This window comes from Capra hircus, chromosome 2 (assembly GCF_001704415.2).
Source record: "Capra hircus breed San Clemente chromosome 2, ASM170441v1, whole genome shotgun sequence".
NCBI lineage: Eukaryota > Metazoa > Chordata > Mammalia > Artiodactyla > Bovidae > Capra > Capra hircus.
In genome coordinates, this window is record NC_030809.1 from 80,731,164 (window position 1) to 80,755,290 (window position 24,127).

Genomic DNA, 24,127 nt, shown 5'->3' on the forward strand with positions numbered 1-24,127 from the left:
TCCCTTTATTCTTACGTGGTATGCATTCATTCACAAAGGCAGACATCTATTGAGGTTGCCATCTATGGCAAGGAATTGGGAATACAAAACAAAATACCACATGATGCTCAGGTCAAGAATATAAGGTATGCTAAAAGATAAATGAGGTGTGTTATGTTTTTAAATATATATAATTCAGTTTAGGGTTTCCCCAGTGGCTCAGTGGTGAATCTGCCAGCAATGCAGGAGTCACAGGAGACACAGTTTCGATCCCTGGGTCAGAAAAATCTGCTGGAGGAGGGCATGGGAACCCACTTCAGAATTCTTGCCTGGAGAACTCCATGGACAAAGGAACCTAGTGAGCTACAGTCCACAGCGCCACAAAGAGGTGGACAGGACTCAATCAACATAGCTCACATGTACGCATGCACACACAACCCAGTAAGTATTTTGATAGAAGTATTTTCAGAATTCAATTAGATCAATGAAGGGAAAGGCTTCCAATGACAAAGCACTTCCTGAACTGAGCTCTTAAGTTGATAAGTAGGAGTTAATTAGATGAAGGAAAGGACATGGTAAGCTAAAGATCATTATGTGCAGACTCATGGAAAAGTAGGTCAGGCTTAGAAAAGTAAAAGGGGTTCCGATGACTGAAATGAAAAGTTGGTGTTGAGGTAAGGTGTAGAATATGGTACGTATTTTTGCAGGGAAGTAGAAACGCAGTATCTAGATGAGGGCTTCTCAACCAGAGATTGGAAATTCTGCCCTAGGAAACATTAGACAGAGTCAGAAGATATTTTGGGGTTGTTACAATGGGCTAAGGGTGCAACTGACATCTAATGGATGAAGGCCAGAGGTTCTGCTAGATAATCTACACTGTGCAAGACAGCTGCCACTCCTCCCCCCCACCCAATCCCAACAATGAATTATCTGGCCTAAAACGTGAATAGCACCAAGGCTGAGAAAGCTTGATATGTACTAACATAGAAAGTCAGGAATCTAGAAACCTCTGCTAAATCATTGAAGGGTTTTAGGCCCTTCAGTAACATACTGCTTTCATTTATAAGCATCATTCTAGTAGACAGGTCAGGACTGGATCAGTGGAGTTAGGAATTATAGGGAAAAAGGTACCCATATTTAACCTAGAAAAACAATGGTGGAGGCAAAGGAGCAGAAATAAAGGAACTAACAATGAGAGATGAGTGCATGTGGCTATGAAAGGAAACAATACAGAATGACTCTCAGTGAAGAGAGGACTCATTGAAAAAGACCGTGATGCTGGGAAAGAATGAGGGCAAGAAGAGAAAGGGGCAACAGAGGATGAGATGTTTGGATGGCATCACTGGCTCAATGGACATGAGTTTGAGCAAACTCAGGGAGATAGAGAGGGGCAGGGAAACCTGGTGTGCTGCAGTTCATAGGATTGCAGAGAGTTGGACACAACTTAGAGACTCAACAACAATAACAATTGAATAAAAGTAATGTTATTCAAACAGACTAAAAAGGAGAGAGAGCAGTATTAGATAACAAAGAGATGAATAATTTGGTTTGGGGTCTCTTAAATTGAAATGCCTGAAGACCACCCAGAGTTTGTCAGCAATTAGTTTTATACATGAGTTAGAACACAGTCAAATGAATGGAACTGCAAAATATAGTCAGGAAATTCCCAGAACAATTTCAGTGAAGCAGTGCTGGTGGTAATGGTTATAGTAGTGAATTGGTGGAAATCAGGAAAACTGTGGAACATGGAGGAATAAACAGATGAAAAGTAGAACATACTTCTTAAAAGAGCCCTTTGTATAGATAAGTAAACTGAGGGTTAGCAAATCTCAATGTATTTCCCAAGGTCACAGGACTAGATTTAAACCCATATATTCCTCATAGAGTAAGTTTTTTTTTTTTCTGCTATGCTATATTACTCTTGCTCCACCAGGCTATTTTTAAATACCCTTTTGTTGACTTCTCTCTAAAGGGAGGGCATAGGAAAAAACTGATCAGAGTTCAAGACATTGATTGGACCATGGTTACAACTGGTCACAGTCAATGAACATTAAAATCTCTGAAGTTTCTAAGCTGTATGATCTTTGACAGAATACTTAATCTCTACTTCAATTTTGTCATTTGTAAAATACAAAATAATAACACTTTAATGAGTTTCTCTTATTATTAAATGTCATTATTAAATGGGACCAGATACCATGATCTTAGTTATTTTTATATGTTATTATTAATGTTTAAATATTTATAAAACACATAGATCTATGATTATCATCTAGTAAAATACACAAGAACTATTAACTACTTTATGGTCTCTTCATGGCCTTCCTCCGACAATGCCCTATTCATCCAAAGGCTCATGGAAGTATATGTTTTTAGCTTCCTCTTAATGAAAGTGAAAGAGGAGAGTGAAAAAGCTGGCTTAAAACTCAACATTCAAAATACTAAGATCATGGCATCTGGTCCATTTCATTCATTGCAAATAGACGGGGAAACAATGGAAACAGTGACAGACTTTATTTCCTTGGGCTTCAAAATCCCTGCAGATGGTGACTGCAGCCATGAAATTAAAAGATGCTTTCTCCTTGGAAGAAAAACTATGACAAACCTAGACAGCATATTAAAAAGCAGAGACATTACTTTGCCAACAGAGGTCTGTATAGTCAAGGGTATGTTTTTTCCAGTAGTCATGTATGGATGTGAGAGCTGGACCATAAAGAAGGCTGAGTGCTGAAGAATTGATGCTTTTGAACTGTGGTGTTGGCAAAGACTCTTGAGAGTCCCTTGGGCTGCAGGGAGATCAAACTAGTCAATCCAAAGGGAAATCAATCTTGAATATTCATTGGAAGGACTGATGATGAAGCTGAAGCTCAAATACTTTGCCCACCTGATGTGAAGAGCTGACTCATTAGAATAGGCACTGATGCGGGGAAAGATTGAAGTCAGGAGAAGGGGATGACAGAGGATGAGATAGTTGGAGATCATCATCAACTCAATGGATATGAGTTTGAGCAAGCTCTGGGAGTTGATGATGGACAGGGAAGCCTGATGTGCTGCAGTTCATGGGGCCTCAAAGAGTTGGACATGATTGAGCAACTGAAATGAACTGATACTAATACACCCAAGATTTTGTTTCATGGGAAACAGCAGGTACCACCTAGGACTAAGAATTTATGTTCTCTAATTGGACTTCTGGGCTTTCCTGGTGGGTGAGTTGTAAAGAATCCACCTATGAATTCAGGAGGTACAGGTTTGATTCTTGGGTTTGGAAGATCCCTTGGAGAAGGAAACAGCAACCCACTCCAGCATTGTTGCCTGGGAAATCCAGTGGACAGAGGAGCCTGGTGGGCTACAGTCCATGGGGTTGCAAAATAATCAGAAACAGCAACTACAACAAAATATGTCTGATTTGTATGGGAGTCCTACATCCTGATATCCCTCTCTGATAAAGCTAATAATAACAATGTCTTCATTTCTAATTTGAGTACTGTTCTGTGAGTTACTCTCCTCATGGACTTACAGCAGAGAGTGATTAGAAGGGAAAGATGTCACCAGTCCTTTGTCTATGGTCACTGTATCATGAACACTGCGCTCAGGCAAATCCCTCCCATTCAAGGAGAAATTTTGGCAGAGGTAGTCTGATTGGAAGCATCTGAGGAAATTGGAAGTGATCAAGAGTATGTTCCTGGAAAAACCAGCAGTGAGTTGACCTTTGATTCTGTTACTAGTTTCTGTTATCACCTCAGTTATCAATGAACTGATGATCTTCTTCAAATGACTACATTTTGTGAGCTCCAACTTCCTAATCAACAATAGAAAATGGTCATGTTAATAATCTCTGAAATCTTCAGCTCTTATAAACTGTACCATAAGAATATAAATTCTATTACTTTTAGTTTTGTGATAGTTATAACATTTTTATTTATATTCATTTTGAGATTTGGGATGAGAATACTGAAAGTGTGAACTCCATATAAAAGACTTACTATAAATCTGGATTTAGAAAAATTAAATATCCAAATAAATGGTAATTCTTAGAGCTCCTGTTTGTTAGAGTATAATGTGTTTCATTAGAAAGGAAGAGTCTACTGAGTCAATTAATATACTTACATTTTGTATGGAAAAGTTTGGAGGTTCTCTCTGAATTTATGTATATCTACCAAACATTCAATGCATTTATTCCCTGATACAGGGGATGCATCAACTTCACTGCATTGAATAATTTTCCATAGGCCATTGAAGATAAAAATATCTAAGCTAAGTATATATGCATGCATGCTCAGTTGTGTCCAGCTCTTTGTGATCTCATGGAACAGAGCCCATCAGGCTCCACTGTTCATGGGATTTTTTCAGGCAAGTATACTGAAGTGGGTTGCTATTTCCTACTCTAGAAGCTAAGTGAAGATGGCCTATATTCTGGATAGAAACAAATATGAATAATCATAAACTTCTAATTTTAAGATTTTGCATTATTTTTTATCAAAAAATTCATATAACATTTGAAGATTAAATAATGATTACACCAAAATTCCACAAACAGCATAATAACCAATATACCTTTAAAATTATGTGGGAATATCAAACATGTCAACAAAGCGATGTGTCTCAATTACATTTTTTAAAAATACGAGTTGGTCATAGAGTTTATGCACCTTTAAGTTTGTCATAAAAATCAGTCACTGTAGAACAAAAGTCTGACACTCATAATCTTATATTACAACTCTTATTCACCAAAGTGAGGTTGTCTACATATTTTACATGTGTGTTATATGAAAAATTTACACTCTTTCTTGAAATATAATTTAAAGCAATTCAAGGAATTCAACATAAACTATCAAAATAGGCACAATAAGAGGTAAAATTTCAAAACTGTGAAACTGGTTTATTAGTACATAGTAAAACCCTGGCAATAGATTGTTCTTTTTGTAACTCTACAAAGTGTATTTTTAAAAGCTTCCAGAGTTTCTGCTCAACTTGATTCAACTATATTATTATAAAATACAAGTTTACTTAACAAGGATCTGAGAATATTAGCCCTTTTCCAGGCAAACCCAAGTAGCTGTTCAGATTACTTAAGCATAAAAAATAATACAAAATTCTACTTTTTTGGGGGGGGGATAAAACTCCTTTTAACTGAACGAGACTCTATATCTAAATTCAACACTCCACCTACTATGTATTTGTGGATAGGTGCACACTTTAATTTGGCTTTTGTTTTAAAGGTATGCTGGTGTTTGGTTTAACATATATAGTGCTTTTCATCTAGTCTTTCTAACTTTATCTCCTGCCTGACCCTTTCCCACTGTCAAATGATTAAGCAGCTTCTAAGCAGGAGCTTTAGAAATTTAGTAGATGGTAACTGCTAGTTTCTCAAGAGGCAGGTCAGGTTGTCTGGTATTCCATCTCTTGAAGAATTTTTCACAGTTTATTGTGATCCACAGTCAAAGGCTTTGGCATAGTCAATAAAGCAGAAGTAGATATTTTTTCTGGAACTCTTGTTTTTTTGATGATCCAGTGAATATTGGCAATCTCATCTCTGGTTCCTCTGTCTTTTCTAAAACCAGCTTGAACATCTGGAAGTTCACGGTTCACATATTGCTGAAGCCTGGCTTGGAGAATTTTGAGCATTACTTTACTAGCATGTGAGATGAGTGCAATTGTGTGGTAGTTTGAGCATTCTTTGGCATTGTCTTTCTTTGGGATTGGAATGAAAACTGACCTTTCCCAGTCCTGTGGCCACTGCTGAGTTTTCCATATTTGCTGACATATTGAGTGCAGCACTTTCACAGCATCATCTTTCGGGATTTGAAACAGCTCAACTGGAATTCCATCACCTCCACTAGCTTTGTTCATAGTGATACTTCCTAAGGCCCACTTGACTTTGCATTCCAAGATGTCTGGCTCAAGGTGAGTGTTCACACTACCGTGATTATCTGGGTTGTGAAGATCTTTTTTGACAGTTCTTCTGTGTATTCTTGCCACCTCTTCTTAGTATCTTCTGCTTCTGTTAAGTCCATACCATTTCTGTCCTTTATCGAGCCCATATTTGCATGAAATGTTTCCTTGGTATCTCTAATTTTCTTGAAGAGATCTCTAGTCTTTCCTGTTCTATTGTTTTCCTCTATTTCTTTGCATTGATGGCTGAGGAAGGCTTTCTTATCTTTCCTTGCTATTCTTTGGAACTTTGCATTCAAATGGGTATATCTTTCCTTTCCTCCTTTGCTTTTTACTTTTATTCTTTTCACAGCTATTTGAAGGGCCTCCTCAGACAGCCATTTTGCTTTTCTGCATTATTTTTCTTGGGGATGATCTTGATCCCTGTCTCCTGTACAATGTCACAGACTTCCGTCCATAGTTCATCAGGCACTCTGTCTATCAGATCTAGTCCTTTAAATCTATTTCTCACTTCCACTGTTTAATCATAAGGGATTTCATCTAGATCATACCTGAATTGTCTAGTGGTTTTTCCCACTTTCTTCAATTTCAGTATGAATTTGGCAATAAGGAGTTCATGATCTGAGCCACAGTCAGCTCCCAGTCTTTTTTTACTGACTGCATAGAGCTTCTCCATCTTTGGCTGCAAAGAATAGAATCAATCTGATTTCAGGGTTGACCATCTGGTGATGTCCATGTGTAATGTCTTCTCTTGTGTTGTTGGTAGAGGGTGTTTGCTATGACCACTGTGTTTTCCTGACAAAACACTATTAGCCTTTGCCCTGCTTCATTCTGTACTCCAAGGCCAAATTTCCTTGTTATTCCAGGTGTTTCTTGACTTCCTACTTTTGCATTCCAGTCCCTTATAATGAAAAGGACATCTTTTTTTGGGTGTTAGTTCTAAAAGGTCCTGTAGGTCTTCATAGAACTATTCAACTTCAGCATCTTCAGTGTTACTGGTCAGGGCATAGACTTGGATTATCGTGATATGGAATGGTTTGCCTTGGAAACGAACAGAGATCATTCTGTCGTTTTTGAGATTGCATCAAGTACTGCATTTTGGACTCTTTTGTTGACTTTGATGGCTACTTCATTTCTTCTAAGAGATTCCTGCCCACAGTAGTAGATAAAATGGTCATCTGAGTTAAATTCACCCATTCCAGTCCATCTTAGTTCGCTGATTCCTAGAATGTTGACGTTCACTCTTGCCATCTCCTTTTTGACCACTTCCAATTTGCTTTGATTCATTACCTAACATTCCATATTCGTATGCAATATTGCTCTTTACAGCATCAGACCTTGCTTCTATCACCAGTCACATCCATAGCTGGGTATTGTTTTTGCTTTGGCTCAATCCCTTCATTCTTTCTGGAGTTATTTCTCCATTGATCTCTTGAGAAACCTGTATGCAGGTCAGGAAGCAACAGTCAGAACTGGACATGGAACAACAGACTGGTTCCAAATAGGAAAAGGAGTACGTCAAGACTGTATATTGTCACCTGGCTTATTTAAATTATATGCAGAGTACATCATGAGAAATGCTGGGCTGGAAGAAGCACAAGCTGAAATCAAGATTGCCAGGAGAAGTATCAACAACCGCAGATATGCATATGACACCACACTTATGACAGAAAGTGAAGAAGCAATAAAGAGGCTCTTGATGGAAGTGAAAGAGGAGAGTGAAAGTGTTGGCTTAAAGTTCAACATTCAGAAAACGAAGATCATGGCATCCTGTCCCATCACTTCATGGGAAATAGATGGGGAAACAGTGGAAACAATGGCTGACTTTATTTTGGGTGGGCTCCAAAATCACTGCAGATGGTGACTTTAGCCATGAAATTGAAAGATGCTTACTCCTTGGAAGGAAAGCTATGACTAACCTAGGGAGCATATTGAAAAGCAGAGACTTTACTTTGTCAACAAAGGTCCATCTAGTCAAGGCTATGGTTTTTCCAGTATTCATGGATGTGAGAGTTGGACTCTAAAGAAAACTGAGCACTGAAGAATTGATGCTTTTGAACTGTGGTGTTGGAGAAGAGTCTTGAGAGTCCCTTGGACTGCAAGTAGATCCAATCAATCCATCCTAAAGGAGATCCATCCTGGGTGTTCATTGGAAGGACTGATGTTGAAGCTGAAACTCAAATATTTTGGCCATCTGATGAGAAGAGCTGAGTCATTTGAAAATACCCTGATGTTGGGAAAGACTGAGGGCAAGGGAAAAAGAGGACGACAGAGGATGAGATGGTTGGATGGCATCACCAACTCAGTGCACATGAGTGTGCATAAACTCCAGGAGTTGGTGATGGACAGCAAGGCCTGACGTGCTGCAGTTTATGGGGTCACAAAGAGTCAGACATAACTGAACGACTGAACTAAACTAAACTGCTAGTTTGGCTCATCACATTTCCACAGATATGGCTGCTAAAGAGACAATGTGTGCTCAGTCGAGTTTGACTGTCTGCGACCCCGTCGACTATAGTGTACCAGGACTTCTGTCCATGGGATTTTACAGGTAAGGATCCTGGAATGGATTGCCATTCCCTCGGGTTGAACCTAATCTCCTGTGTCTCCTGCATTGGCAGGTGGATTCTTTACCACTAGTACCACCTGGGAAGCCCATCAGACAATGAGTGCAAATAAATTTTAAGGAAATTCGTTCAAGTCCTATTAGGGTGATGTGCAGGATGTGTGTTGCAGCCATTCTGTGTCTACTTTACAACCAAGGAACTAGAAACTTCTCTTCTTATTTAGAGGCTACAAGGGGAATTTAGCCATTCTCTCCTCTGGAAAGAAATATTGTCTTTGTTACCCAGAAATGTAAATAAGTCTGAGCAAACTGTTAATGCTAGAATGGTCTCCTAACCGAGACTGTTTGTTGTAATCTAATTTCCTTTGTTCCACCCAAAGGCTCCCACTCATAGGTCTCTGGAGCCATTACATATCTTTAGGTTACAACGGATTTCACGTCTTCTTCATCTAGCAAACTTACTTATATTTCCAAAACCATAACAGAGGTCACCCTACTCTCTGAATGCTTTTTATTTATGGTAAATACTTAGATTTACCTGTCTCATTTCTTTCTTTCTTCTTTTTTTTTTTTTTAGCAATTATCCTCCAATTAAAAATAAATATATAAATATCTGTCTCATTTATCATTCTGTTAATTTGCCTATCTTGGCATCTATGAAAATATTTCATAGTAGCTGATTGTATTTTTTGGTCAATCTTATCAACTACACTGTAGGCCCCTTGAGGACAAATCTCACCTTACAGATTCAACTATGAAAGAGAAACTTTGACAGCTTGTTAAATTAATTTACTTTTCTAAATCTGAATTTTCCCTCTGTGAAATGAGCCTATCATAACCTAACTTATCATAAAATATATCCTATAAAATCTGAAAAACGCATCATACCTAGAATTCTACTTCTTTTTCCCTGGCAATGATTCATAATGCTTATTGAAAGGCCAGTTTTGTTATGAATTTTGTTATGAAGGAGAAAAACAAGTACAGATTTGTTTTTCTACATCAGGTCCTTGATGTTTTTATAAAGTATTTTAGAAAAGTTCATTTATTGGCAATTTGCAGCTAATGTCTGCATCTGTAAATTATTAGCAGAGTGTTCTTATTGTTATGTATTCTTCCCGTTCAGACTACCTCCTTTCTACTGAAAACAAAGAGGTTAAAACCAACAATTCTACTGACTGTAGCATCTGTGGTGGGTTTTTTATCTGTTAATGGGCAAATAGGCCGCTTCCATATTTTAGCTAATGGCACTGCACTGCACATATCTTTTCAAATTATTGTTTTTCTTATATTAGGAGTAGACTTGCTAGATCATATGGTAGTTATAATCATTTGAGGAACCTCCATATAGTTTTTCATAGTGGCTATATCAATTTACATACCCACCAACAGTACACAAGAGTTCTCTTTCCTCCACATCCTCATCCCAACGCTTGTTATTTCTCGTCTTTTTTGATGATAGTCATTCTGATTGGTGTAAGGCCAGCATTATCATGATAACAAAACCAGACAAAGGAACTACAAAAAAGAAAATTATAGGCTAATATCCCTGATGAACCTAGATGCAAAAATTCACAACAGATTATTAGTAAGTCAAATTCAATGATACATAAAAAGGATCGCCTGTCACAGTTCAGGTTGGCTTTATTCTAGGAATGCAAGTATAGTTCAATATCCACAAATCAACCAACATAATACAACACATTAATAAAACAAAGGATAAAAATCACATGATCATCTTGAGAGAGCTCATCCTTAGGTAGGTTTATTAGGAGTCTGAGGCTCTTGAGGTGGAAGGGGTCTGAGGTTCTCAAGGAGGAGAAAAGGACAAACTTTTTTTTCTACATTGCTTTGTCTTAGTCAATTTAACAATGTATCTTGCTCAAAGACATATTTTTCCTTAACAAGAACCTTCTGAATAATCTTGATATTTTAAGATGTATGTGTGGGAGTGGGTCTGGTAAGATCTTTCTATTGTTAATTCTAATCCTGTTATCTTATATTGTGGGAGTGTGTCTGTAAGACCCCTTACTGTAATAGGTATATATAGCTCCCTTGCTAAGACTAGTTAGGGAGGCATTCTCTGTCCCCCTTCTGATGTCTATGTGAGAAGCTTTATCTGTCCCTTTTTACTTTAATAAAACTCTGCTACACAAAAGCTCTTTAGTGACCAAGTCTAGCACCTGCTCCTGAAGCTAGATCTACTCCTTTGGAGGTCATGAGTCCTACATCATTCACCAAAAGCTATCAATCTCAATAGATTCAGCAAAAGCATTTGACAAAATTCAACATCCTTTCAAAATAAAAACTCTCAAAGAAGTTGGTAAAGAGGGAATGCATCTTAATGTAATAAAGGTCATTTATGACAAACTCACAGCTAACATCACACTCAATAGCAAAAAGCTGAAAGGCTTTCCTCTAACATCAGGAACACGATTAAGATGCCCACTCTCATCATTCTTGTTTAACATACTATTTCAAGTTCTAGACGCAGAAATCAAGTAAGAAAAAGAAGATGCATACAATTTAGAAGGCAAGAATTTATACTGTCACTATTTGAAGATGACTTGATACTATATGTAGAAAACTCTAAAAACTTGACCATAAACAAATTCAAGTTGTAGAATGCAATATTTATACAGAAATATGTTGCATTTATATATGCATATAATTAACTATCAGAAAAATTTTTAAAAGTCCTATTTACAATTGCATCAAAAATAATAAAATAGTAAAATAATAAATACAAAAAATAATATTTAATCAAAATTATACTCTAGAAACTATAATACATTAATGAAGGAAACTGAAGATAATGCAAATAAATGGAAAGGGATCTGTTGTTCATGGATCAGAAGAATTAATATTGTTAAAATGTCCTTGCTACCAAAAGCAATACACAGATTAAATGCAATCCCTATTAAAATACCCATAACACTTTTATTGAATAAGAAAAAAATCACCCTAAAATGTTTATGGAACCACAAAAGATCCTGAATAGACAAGAAAACCAGAGAGAAATGAGCAAAGCTGAAAGAATCATGCTTCCTGTGTTCAGACTATACTGCAAAGCTATAGTAATCAAAAAAGTGTGTTACTGGCTCAGAAAACAAGAGCTATAGATCAGTAAAATAAATAAAGAGCACAGAAATAAATCTACATACTCTGGTCAATTAATCTATAATGAAGAAGGCAAGAACATACAATGGGGAAAGATAGTTTCTTCAATAAGTGGTAGTAAGAAAACTGGACAGCTTCAAAAATGAGTGAAGAACATCAAGCAAATACCAAGAATCATGAATACCTGATACATTCTATAAATGGTATTTGCTTGATTTTCACTCACTAGGAATGTGCTACTCTTTCTTTTTTCACTTGGTTAGTGCATCCTCATTTTTTAAGACTCATAGCAGCATCCTTTCCAGAATATTTCCCCTGAACCTTAGACTGAGAGTAACATGCTTCCTCTGGTCTCTGGCACATATCTGTCTCAGGAGGTTTACTCTAGGTGTTATATTCATAAAATCTTCCTCCCCAGTTAGACTGAAAGCTACCCAGGGGCAAGAATCTTGCTCTTTCATGTGTGTCATCTCACCACTGCCTGGGATTGTTTCTATTAATATGATAACATAGAATTAAAAAAAAACATTATTTGAACATATACTGAACTTGTAAGGTAAATTATCAGAGTTCATGATGGTCTAGACATTGTCTTAGACAATATCAGACTTTTCTTGTACTATATCTTGGGTTCAAAATTGGCTTTATCATTTGCTAGATGTATGACAGTAACAGATTACATATCTATTATCACTTCAGTTTCTTAATTTGTAAAGAGGGAGGAATATTACATCTATTTCAAATGGCTGTTTAAGGACTGAATGAGGTAAAACATGAACCACACACAATTGTGGCTAAAACACACCAAAAAATCTGGCTTTAAAAAAAAATATTTGTGATGCTACATAATCAAAAGATAATTAAAATTTATTCTAACCAGAAGACTTAGTTTATAATCATGGATCTTTTATGTATTAGGGATATTTTCTTACCCTCAGTTGTCCCTTCTACAGATTTAAGAGAAACCACTACTGACATATACCTTCCACTTTAACTGATTTGTAAAGATCAAATATTATTACCGTACTAATTATAGTTGTCACATATTGATGCCTTTTTATATTTCAAAAACCATGGTAAAGGTTTTCCTGACACTATTTAATTTTACCTTGATGAAGATTCTGTTGGCTAGGTGTTATTTAAATTTTATGAAGATAAATTGAGACTTAAATAGTTTTATTAACTTGTTCAAAACCACAGAATTGATAAATTGTAGGTTAACACTTAACTTCTAACTCCAAAATCCACCCCTTGAAACACTGCACCCAGATAAAATAAAATATATAAAATATAATGCTCTACATAAAGTAATATGAAAGTTTTTATTGAATTGTTAGTAGATAACCAATGGGAATTTGCTGTATGGCTCAGGAAACTCAAACAGGGGTTCTGTATCAGCCTAGAGTGATGGGATGGGGAGGGAAATGGGAGGGAGGTTCAAAAGGGAAGGGGTATTTGTTATCTATGGCTGATTCATGTTGAGGTTTGATAGAAAATAACAAAATTCTGTAAAGCAATTATACTTCAATAAAAAATAAACTTAAAATTAAAAAAATTAATAGCTGCCAATTTCAGTGGTAATCATTCTGTATTTAGTCTTATAAACTAGAAAGGTTGCATTAATTCAATTTTTCAGTTCAGGTCAACTCCTTCACTCAGTCGTGTCTGACTCTTTGCGACCTCATGGACTGCAGCACACCAGGCCTCCCTGTCCATCATCAACTCCTGGAGTTTACTCAAACTCATGTATACTGAGTTGGTGATGCCATCTAAACATCTCATCCTCTGTCATCCCCTTCTCCTTCCACCTTCAATCTTTCCCAGCATTAGGGTCTTTTCAAAGGAGTCAATTCTTTGCATCATGTGGCCAAAGTATCGGAGTTGCAGCTTGAGCATGTCCTTCCAATGAATATTCAGGATTGATTTCCTTTAGGATGGACTGGTTGGATCCCCTTGCCGTTCAAGGGACTCTCGGGAGTCCTCTCCATCAGACTACAGTTCAAAAGCATCAATCCTTCAGCATTCAGCTTTCTTTATATTCCAACTTTCACATCCAAACCTGACTACAGGAAAAACCATAGCCCTGATTAGATGGACCTTTGAGCGTTTGCCTCCAACGTGGGAGACCTGGGTTCGATCCCAGGGTCGGGAAGATCCCCTGGAGAAGGAAATGGCAATCCACTCCAGTATTCTTGCCTGGAGAATCCCATGGACGGAGAAGCCTAGTAGGTTACAATCCACGGGGTCGCAAAAAGTCGGACACGACTGAGCGACTTCACCTTACCTTACCTTTGTGGACAAAGTAATGTCTCTGCTCTTTAATATGCTCTCTAGGTTGGTCATAACTCTTCTTCCAAGGAGCAAGTGTCTTTTAATTTCATGGCTGCACTCACCATCTGCAGTGATTTTGGAGCCCAGAAAAATAAAGCCTGTCACTGTTTCCACTGTTTCCCCATCTATTTGCCATGAAGTGATGAGACCATATGCCATGATCTTAGTTTTCTGAATGTTGTAATTCAGCTTTAGGTAGCACAAATTATTAAGAACTTCTGTGAATAAAACACTTGATTATCAGCTTTAAGAAAATTAAAAAGAACAAAAATAGAAGACAGTTATCAGGTGCTTCAAACTGCATATTCTTAAGTTGAAATATTATTAAAATCATATCACTAATCAAAGGTTTTTGAGATATTAATACCAAAAAGTACAGTAATACTACATTTCTTATTTTTATATTCAAAAGATAGTAACTTTTTCCTTTGTCTTTTTCATCTCATCTTTTTAATATAACTCTTATATGGGATCTACATGTATTTGGACCTATGATTTTCATCATTTTATCCTTAGGCTTTCAAGAGAAAGGTATAAAGGATATTCTGGCATTATCAAAATTCAAAGAATGCTAGGTCAAAAAGTTACCAAGAAAAACCATTTGAGTAATTTTTTTTTCTTTTTTTCATGCATGAGATTTTTTATTCTGAGAATATTCTTCCCTAGATATTAGCTCTGCAAGGATGAGTGGTTAAGTGTTCTGAAAATAGGCACCACCTACCTCAAAAGATGCTAATGGGAAAAATGAATACAAATATTTTATAACTAAAAGCCTGTGGCTTGTGGGCAGGGAACATATAAGCCCTAAAAAGGGAAGTGGAAAATGTAGGTATTAATCTAGGTTTTAAGAAAAAAAAATCTTTTCTCTAGTGGATACAAGATAACTGACACTAAGATATATATTTTTAACTTTTAAATTACCAAGGTAATGAAAACAATATTTTCTTATATAATTTGTTTATAAACATTAATAAATAAGAATGGTGATGAGATGAATTACTGCTGTAACTGCCACATATATTTTAGACAGAAAGTCTACTAAGGTATTGATTTTCTCAATGAGCCATGTAATATACAGAGTTCAAGGGATGAAGTTCCTAGAGCTAATACATGGCAAAGTCAGAATCTGAATAAATCAGTCTCACTCCTATGAGACTGATTTCTTCTATGCCATACTGCTTATATAATTTTAAATATGTTTCTGTATTTCTATTGATTTGTTTTGCATTCTTGATGCTGTCCTATGAATGGGCACAGAACAGAACTAGGATGAGAAATTTATTAAGGGTTTCCCTAGTGGCTCAGCTGGTAAAGAATCTGCCTACAATGCAGGAGATCCAGGTTCAATCCCTGGCTGGGGAAGATCCCCTGGAGAAGGAAATGGCAACCCACTCCAGTATTCTTGCCTGGAAAAACCAATGGACAGAGGACCCTGGTGGACTATAGACCATGGTGTTGCAAAGAGCTGGACACAACTGAGCAACTAAGCACAAATATGAGAAATTTTTTAATAGATTGGATCCAGTAAAAACATAGGGCCACATCAGTCAAAACAAAAAGTTGACATATGTGCCATAAATGTAGTCGATCAGAGGCAGAGACCCACTCAGTTATATAGCAGGAATCCTGAACCTGAGCCAGGAGACTATAGAACTGAGAGTCAGACAGCAAGGAAGCTTAGACAAAATGGAGTCTATAGCTTGGTGTCACTGTGCAGTCCAGGAAGCAGCAACCTTAGCATCACCTGGCAATCTGTTGCAAATGCATAATTTCAGGACCCCATAGAAATAGAATCTGCATTTTAACAAGATCACCAGATATTTTACAGGTATTAAAGTTTGAGAAGAAGCAGACTATGGCTCTAGAAAACAAAATTTCAAATAGTCATCTATTATAATAAACAATAGCTCTCTGGAGAAATAATATGCAGAGAACAAGAATGGACAGTGATACAAGGTAGCAATTCTCATATATGCTTTAACTACTGGTTTAGAACCAGTCTCAGATTGAAATTGGCATGCTTTAAACTTGAAATCAATCCATTTAAAAGATTTGCTCCAGAACAGTTTTTCTCCTGAGGAGAGTCAAATTTTAACACCAAAAATATCTACAATAGAAAGATTCTCAAACTCTGGCCATCTTCCCCTTTGATTACCCTTGTCCCACTTATAGTTTTGTGAGTAACTCTCTTCAGTGACTTCTGTGTAGATTTTGGCAAGGAAAAAAATTCCCCTCCACTTTTGAATACTTTAGTGTAATGCCTGTTAAAGCAGAAAAAACAATCAACTCTATTTCTTTTGATTACTTGCAATTTGGTAGCCAATTTTATTACAAGCCCAACATGAGAAGCACCAGGAGGCCCTGTTTGCTGACTATATCAATTCTTTTTCAAATTGTTCAACACATTTCAAAGTCTCAGCATACAAATTACTTGCTTTTTTTCAACATAAGAGTGAGGAAAGGGTACATAAATCTTTAGGAAATGAGGCCCTTGAAACAGCCAGAATAACGCTATTGTCAATGTAGCAAAAAGTCACTTTAACACTTCTATAAAATTCTTATAAAAGTAAAAATGTCTTTAATAAATCCAGTGACCCTGATATAAATACAAGATTGCTATATACATACCACATACCTTTGCAAATGTTCTAAAAGCCTTTATGCAGAATTGCACTAATTCAAGTGATCTCTGTAATGAGGGAATCCAGCTATTTTATTATCATAATTTTATTGCTGACCCATTAAAGAAAAGATAGTAATGAATCTTGGAATTATCTTAGCTCTCTAATATTCATCAAGGAAGGGATTCAAAACAGTGCCATTTCAGAAGTGCTGGTCTCTCAGTAATAACAATTTCAAGCTGACATGACTAAAAGTTTCATTTTTGGACTAGATGCCATTTTGAACAGAAAATAAAACCCAAGAACTTAGGAAAAAGTGCTAAAGAAAAATGTTATCTGAACAAAGAGTTTGCCCATAGATATGCAAACAAGCAAAAATTATAGTTGAGTTTTGACACCCAGATAAAACAATATCCAAGTGGTCAAAATGATCTAGTAATTAGAATGATCTAGATTTTCAATTTGAAGATGTCAGTCCAATGCAAACATAAAGAAAAGGTAACATTTATATATGAGATAAATATATTAAATCACAATTTTCACTATGAGTTTGGTAGTAGTAGTATCTCCACTGTACAGTTGGGGAAACTCTAGTGTTTTAGCTTCCCAGACTCCCAGAGCTCTCTCACACTCAAGGAGACAGCTGGAGTCTACCTGAAGGAATCCTCCTGGCATGACAGCTGGGGTAATAAAAGGATTTACATCTGTTCCATGACAAAGAAGGAATACTGTACTCTGTTTCATAACATCCAGCATCTTGCGAACTGTTGTTTCATATGTATTGTCAGTTTTGTTACATCGTGCCACTTCCTCTTGGCTGGTAGTGGTAGACACTTGGTAACTTCCACATAAGATGATATCATTCTTGGCTTAAAAATCTTTGTTTCCTATTTCACTCAGTAACAGCCAAGTCGTAATGTAGGTCTACAGGTCCCTATGTTGTCTGGGTTCTGTTATCACTCATAACTCATTTTACCTTTGCTCTCCCATTCATGTAGCTCTAGCCACAATTAGCGCCTTAGCTTTGGTTAAATGTTAGCCATGCTCTCCTCTAAGAGCCCTTGCCCTTGATGTTTCCTCCGTCTGGGGTATTCTTTCCCTAGGTAATCACATGGCTGGCTCTTCAAATATTACATTCTTATCAAGGAATGCTGTAGCGATCCATCTAAACATAAAATCTAATGTGATGGTCCTTTTTCCGTTTTCCTCATTTTTCTTCAGTTCAGTTCAGTCCCTCAGTCGTGTCCGACTCTTTGCGACCCCATGAATTGCAGCACGCCAGGCCTCCCTGTCCATCATCAACTCCCAGAGTTTACTCAAACTCACATCCATCAAGTCGGTGATGCCATCCAGCCATCTCATCCTCTGTCGTTCCCTTCTCCTCCTGCCCCAATCCCTTCCAGCTTCAGTGTCTTTTCCAATTAGTCAACTCTTCACATGAGGTGGCCAAAGTACTGGAGTTTCAGCTTTAGCATCATTCCTTCCAAAGAACACCCAGGATTGATCTCCTTTAGAATGGACTGGTTGGATCTCCTTGCAGTCCAAGGAACTCTTAAGCGTCTTGTCCAACACCACAGTTCAAAAGCATCAATTCTTCGGTGCTCAGCCTTCTTCACAGTCCAACTCTCACATCCATACATGACCATTGGAAAAACCATAGCCTTGACTAGATGGACCTTTGTTAACAAAGTAATGTCTCTGCTTTTTAATATTTTATCTAGGTTGATCATAATTAGCACTTATTAATATTATTGTATATATTTCCAAGCATATGCATATATACATAATCAGTAGCTTCAGTCATGTCCAACTCTTTGTGATCCTATGGACTGTAGCCCTCCAGGATCCTCTGTCCATGGGGATTCTCTCCAGGCAAGAATACTGGAGTAGGTGGCCATGACCTCCTCCAGGGGATCTTCCCAACACAGGGATAAAACTCCTGTCTCCTGCATTGAGGCTGATTTTTTACCCACTGAGCAACCTAGGAAGCCTATATATATATATGGTGTTAGAGAAGACTCTTGATAGAGTCCCTTGGACTGCAAGGAGATCCAGCCTGTCCATTCTGAAGGAGATCAGCCCTGGGTGTTCTTTGGAAGGAGTGATGCTTAAGCTGAAACTCCAGTACTTTGGCCACCTCATGTGAAGAGTTGGCTCATTGGAAAAGACTCTGATGCTGGTAGGGATTGGGGGCAGGAGGTGAAGGGAATGACAGAGGATGAGATGGCTGGATGGCATCACTGACTCGATGGACATGAGTCTGAGTGAACTCGGGGAGTTAGTGATGGACAGGGAGACCTGGTGTGCTGTGATTCATGGGGTCGCAAAGAGTCGGACACGACTGAGTGACTGAACTGAACTGAACTGAACTGTATATATATATATATACACGTAAGCATGTTATTGTACCAGATCTAACCCTGGCTTATCTTTTAGATTACATTCTAAGTCAGGTATATTTTTTCCCCATTTTATTTGTATTCTGATAATGCAGTAAGAATATAAGTGGTAACTGAAATGACTAAAAAGGTCAATAGAAGTCAAAATTTAACACAATGTAATTTCAATTATTTAAAAAATAGAGTAGATACTTCATCCAACAGGTTAAAGAGTGCTGATTATTTTATCCATTGGGACATATAAGTATGTATAAAACTAACTATATAGCAACCTCTTACCATTTTCGAATAAAATAACAGGAAATTACAAGAAAAATACCATAAAAGCTACTGAGATGTACAAAAACCTATCCCCTTGTTCACATATAAGCATAATTGCTGTCAGATATCCAAGTAAAATGATTTAATTTAATGTAATTTTAAGTTTCATAAAATTAGCTCAGTTCAAGAAACTACCATGACATTAAATTTGCTTTTGATATAGAGTAAGAAAAGTCTCAGTATCCCAGAGTAACATACTGCAGTTTGTTTCTGATGAAGAGTAATTATTCAGCTACTAGTATTTTCATCAAATCTATTTGTACTTTTGGTTGCAATCAGAATCAGCAATAATTTTGGCAGTATGACAAATCAAGAATGGAGTATTAAAAACTAGTCATGAGATGAAAAACTTCAAATTGTTACCCTAAAACCTTAATCTCTCAAAAGTAGAACAGAAATAAATACTTAACATGTCTAAACCATTTCTTGAGATAATGACATAGCACTTCAGCAACAGAATGGGCCTATTAGATCAGTGTAGGTACTGAACATCAATCAAGTTAAATGTAGTCTATTACACCCATATTGGAGTGGGTTAAACCAAGAATAATCATATACATCTCTTCATAATCAGTGTGATTTGTAAAGACATTAATATTTAAATGAAATTTCCACACTTACTGCCATGGCTATGCACGAGCTTTTCCATTGTCCAAGTATAAATGCCAAACATGTGCCCATAAGATTAAAAAAAAAAAAAAAAAAAGCAGGAAAGATGGGATATGGGGTGAAGGAAAATAAATGTAGAAGGCAATGCAAATAGATTTTGACATGTATACTGAAAACAGCAAATGACTAATTTGTGATTTTAAAATATCCTACTCTCTAAGCAGAAAATTATTCTCTTATTTAGTAAATTAAATTTCAAAGCAAAGGAGTACCAGAAAATGTAATAATCAAATATTAATAGTCTAAAATTTGTAACTCAAAACATTGCTACACATATAAAGATTACTCTATATCTTCCCAAAGAATTAGGCATAGTTGGAGTTTAATATCTTATTTTGTAGTAATGGTTTAGATGATTCAGAGTGCTTTTGTTGTTGTTGTTTTAACAATATTAGTTGCAGAGGTCAATTAAGGGCAAGAAGTTTGTCTTAGAAGTCATTCATGTGAGATTTGCTACTGAATGTGTCTACAAACTTTGTTATAAGACAATCAAACTACAGGATATGCCCAGTGGTCCAGATCCTCTCATAAGAATGTCAAGACTTGGGGATTTCCTCCCCAATACTGAACATAAATAACTAATACTTATTAAGGGCTACATAACATCCCTTTCCTTCCTTAGTATCCTATAAGGGGATAATGGCCAACACACTCTGAGGAAAGAAGTGACAGGCATAAATATGAAAAAAAAGTGTTCACACTAAAAATATTGGACCTACAGTCTACAGAGCCTTAAATATTTTCAGTCATGTCTGACTCTTTGCGACCCCATGGACTTGTAGTCCACCAGGCTCCCCTGTCCATGGGATTCTCCAGGAAAGAATATTAGGGATCGACCCACGTCTCTTTTGTCTCCTGGATTAGTATGCAGGTTCTTTATCGCTAGTGCCACCTGGGAAGCCCCACAGTCTATATAGGGATGCTCCCAATTTAAAAACAGCCCTTCAAGATGATAGTAGATAACCATTTCTCAGAAATGCATAGAGAAAGACATTTCTAAAATGAAAAGGGAAAGTAAGTACTTCCAATTAAACTGAAGACAAATCCTTTGAAAGAACAGACAATAAACCTCTATAATCTACTAATCTACTGTATTCAAGAAGGAGGTAACAAAAATGCTGAAAGAAGAAAGATTATCAATGAAAATGCAATGTAATGAAAAACTAGAAACTATGAAAAGGAACAAATCAAAATTAGAAAAATCAATTGCCAAGATAAAAACTGAGATAAAGACTATGACTAGCTATCTAAATAGTGTAGAACAAATAATCTGGAAGATAGAATAATGGAAGTCCCCCAATCAGATGAGCAGACAGAAAGACAAATGGGTAAATATAAAGCAATGCATGGGATCTAAGGAATAATATGAAGTGTACCAACCTAAGCACAAAAGTGGTTCCAGAAGGAAAAGAAAGAGAAAGGGGAATGTAAAATGTATCTGAATAAATTGTGGTTGAAAACTTCTCAAACACAAATAGAAATGTTTCCTATCCAGGTATTGGAAGCACAGAGGGTCCTCCAGAAAATGAAACCAAATAGAGCAACATCAAGACAAATTTAAAATGAGAAAAGTTAAAGGTAAAGAGATAATTCTAATGGTAGCAAGATAAAAACAAAGATTTAGTTACAAAGAATCTCCATAAGGCTATCAGCTGATAACTCTACAGTACCTTTGCAAGTCAGAAGGGAAGGGCAAGATATTTTTCAGTTCTAAAAGAGAAAAACTTACAACCAAGGATATTCCACTCAGAAAGATTATCAATTAGAATAGACGAAACTAAGAATTTCTCAGGCAAGCAAAAAATTTTAAAAATATAGCAATATTACATTTGACCTAAAAGGAATATTTGAATGTCTTCTTCAAATAGAAAAGAAGCAAGAATCTGTTTTTTTTTTTAAAGTAAGAAAGACAAATATATAATAAAAATTGAAAATCACATATAAGTCAGTACATAGCCTAAAAACAATAAAAATGTTTATAAATGTGATTATAACTACACTTAACAACACAAGGATAAAGATGCAAAAACAAGACATCAAAATCACAAAATAGAAGAGAAGGGAGGAAAGAAACAGAACTTCTAGAATGTGTCATATGATTTTCAGTCTAAGGCAAGTGGATATAGTTATGGGTTAACATACTTGAAAATTAGGTTAACTATAAATCAAAAACATGCAACATTCACACACACACACAAAAGGAATCCAAGCATAATGCAAAAGAAAACCATTAAACCACAGAAGAAAAATAAAAGAAACAAAGAACTACAAAATCAGCTGAAAAACAAAGTCTAAAATGGAAATAAATATATACTTATTAATTATCAATGGACTAAATGGTTCAATCAAAAGACCTAGAGTGGCAGACTGATTAAAAAAAGAAGAAGAAAAAGAACCTACACTATGGTGACTATAACAGACTCACTTTATGGTGAAAGGCACAGATTGCTAAGGAAGAAATAAGATAAGATATTTCATGCAAATAAAAAGGACAGGAAAACAAAGGTATGAATAGTCACATCAGAAAAAGTAGACTTTAAAGTGGAGTCCATAAAGAAAGACAGAGAAGGACACTATTTAATGATAAAGGGATCAATGCAAAAGAGGACATCATGCTCATTAATATATATGAATGCTAGGACATGAAACAAGCCTCATCAAATTTAGGATAACAGAAATTATGTCAAGCATCTTTTCTGACCATGATAATCTGAAAATAGAAATTAACTACAAAGAAAAATCTGAAAAAAAAAAATGATCACATGGAGACTAAACAACATGTTACTAAACTATCAGGTGGTCAAAAATAATAAGAAATTGGAAAATATCTTGAGACAAATGACAACCCAACCTTAAAAATCTATGGGATTCAGCCAAAGCAGTTCTATGTGTGAAATTCAGAGCAATACAGGCCTTTAAGGTGAAAAAAAAAAAAAAAGAACCTAAAATATAATAAACAACTTAACCTACCACCTAAAAGAATTAAGAAAAGTGTAAAAAACAAAACTCAAAGTCAGCAAAACACAGGAAATAATAAATGTCAGAGAAGAAATAAATAAAATATAGATAAAAATAATAGAAAAGATCAATAAACCAAAAGCTGATATTTTGAAAAGGATAAACAAAATCAACAAATGTCTACACAGACTCACCAACAAAGAAAGAGAGAGGACACAGATTAACAAGAAGAGAGATAACAATGATAGTGTAGAAATACAAAAAATCAGAAGGAAATATTATGAGCTGGTATATGCCAACAAATTGGACAACATAGAAGAAATGGACAAATTTCTAGAAACATATAGCTTGCCAAGAATTGAATCAAGAAGAAATAGCTGATATGAATAGATCGATCACTAGAAGTTAAACAGAATCTGTTAAAAAAAAAAAAAAAAAAAAAAAAAACAACTTTGTAAGCAAAAGTCCCAAGAAGTGGCTTCACTAGGAATTTCTACCAAATACACACAGAACTTACACTTATCTTAACTCTTCTCTAACTCAAAGCATTTTCAGAACCATTCTATGAAGCCGCTATCACCCAAAGCCAGAAAAAAAAGTTAGATTACAAGCCAGTATCTTTGATGAATATAGATGCCAAAATGTTGGGAAACCAAATCCAGCAGTACATAAAAAGGATCATACACCATGGATCAACTTGGATTCATTCAAGAGTCACAAAGATGGTTCAATATATGCAAATCAATAAATTTGAAATACCACATTAACCAAAGATAAGAGAAAAACCATGTGATCATCTTAAAAGACACACAAAAAATCATTTGATAAAATTCAACATCCATTCACGACAAAAACTCTCATCAAAGTACGTATAGAGGGACCATAACTCAACATAATAAAAGCCATTTATGACAAAGTCATAGCCAACATAATACTCACTGATGAAAAGTTGAAAGCCTTCCCACTAAATTCGAGAACAAGACAAGGATACCCACACTCACTACTTGTATTCAACATAGTACTGGAAGTACTAGTCACAGCAATCAGACAATAAGGAAAAATGAAATGTATCCAAATTGGAAAGATTGAAGAAAAATAACATATACAGATTGCATGATACTTTATATAGAAAACCCTAAAGATGCCACCAAAAAAACTATCAGAACTAAGAAATGAATTTAGCAAGGTAGCATGATACATAATATATAAAAATTTGTATCTTTACACTAAGAATGAAATATCAGAAAAGAAAGTTTAAAAAATTCTGTTTA

The 24,127-nt window shown here is 36.0% G+C and overlaps 1 protein-coding gene and 1 non-coding gene across 2 annotated transcripts in view; one reads left to right on the plus strand and one right to left on the minus strand.

Moving 5' to 3' along the window:
* LRP1B (LDL receptor related protein 1B) overlaps positions 1 to 24,127 on the minus strand; it is a 2,198,408-nt gene that overhangs the window by 1,285,791 nt on the left and 888,490 nt on the right.
* Positions 15,179 to 15,250, plus strand: TRNAC-ACA. The gene has a single exon. It is a non-coding gene; the product is annotated as a tRNA-Cys (tRNA).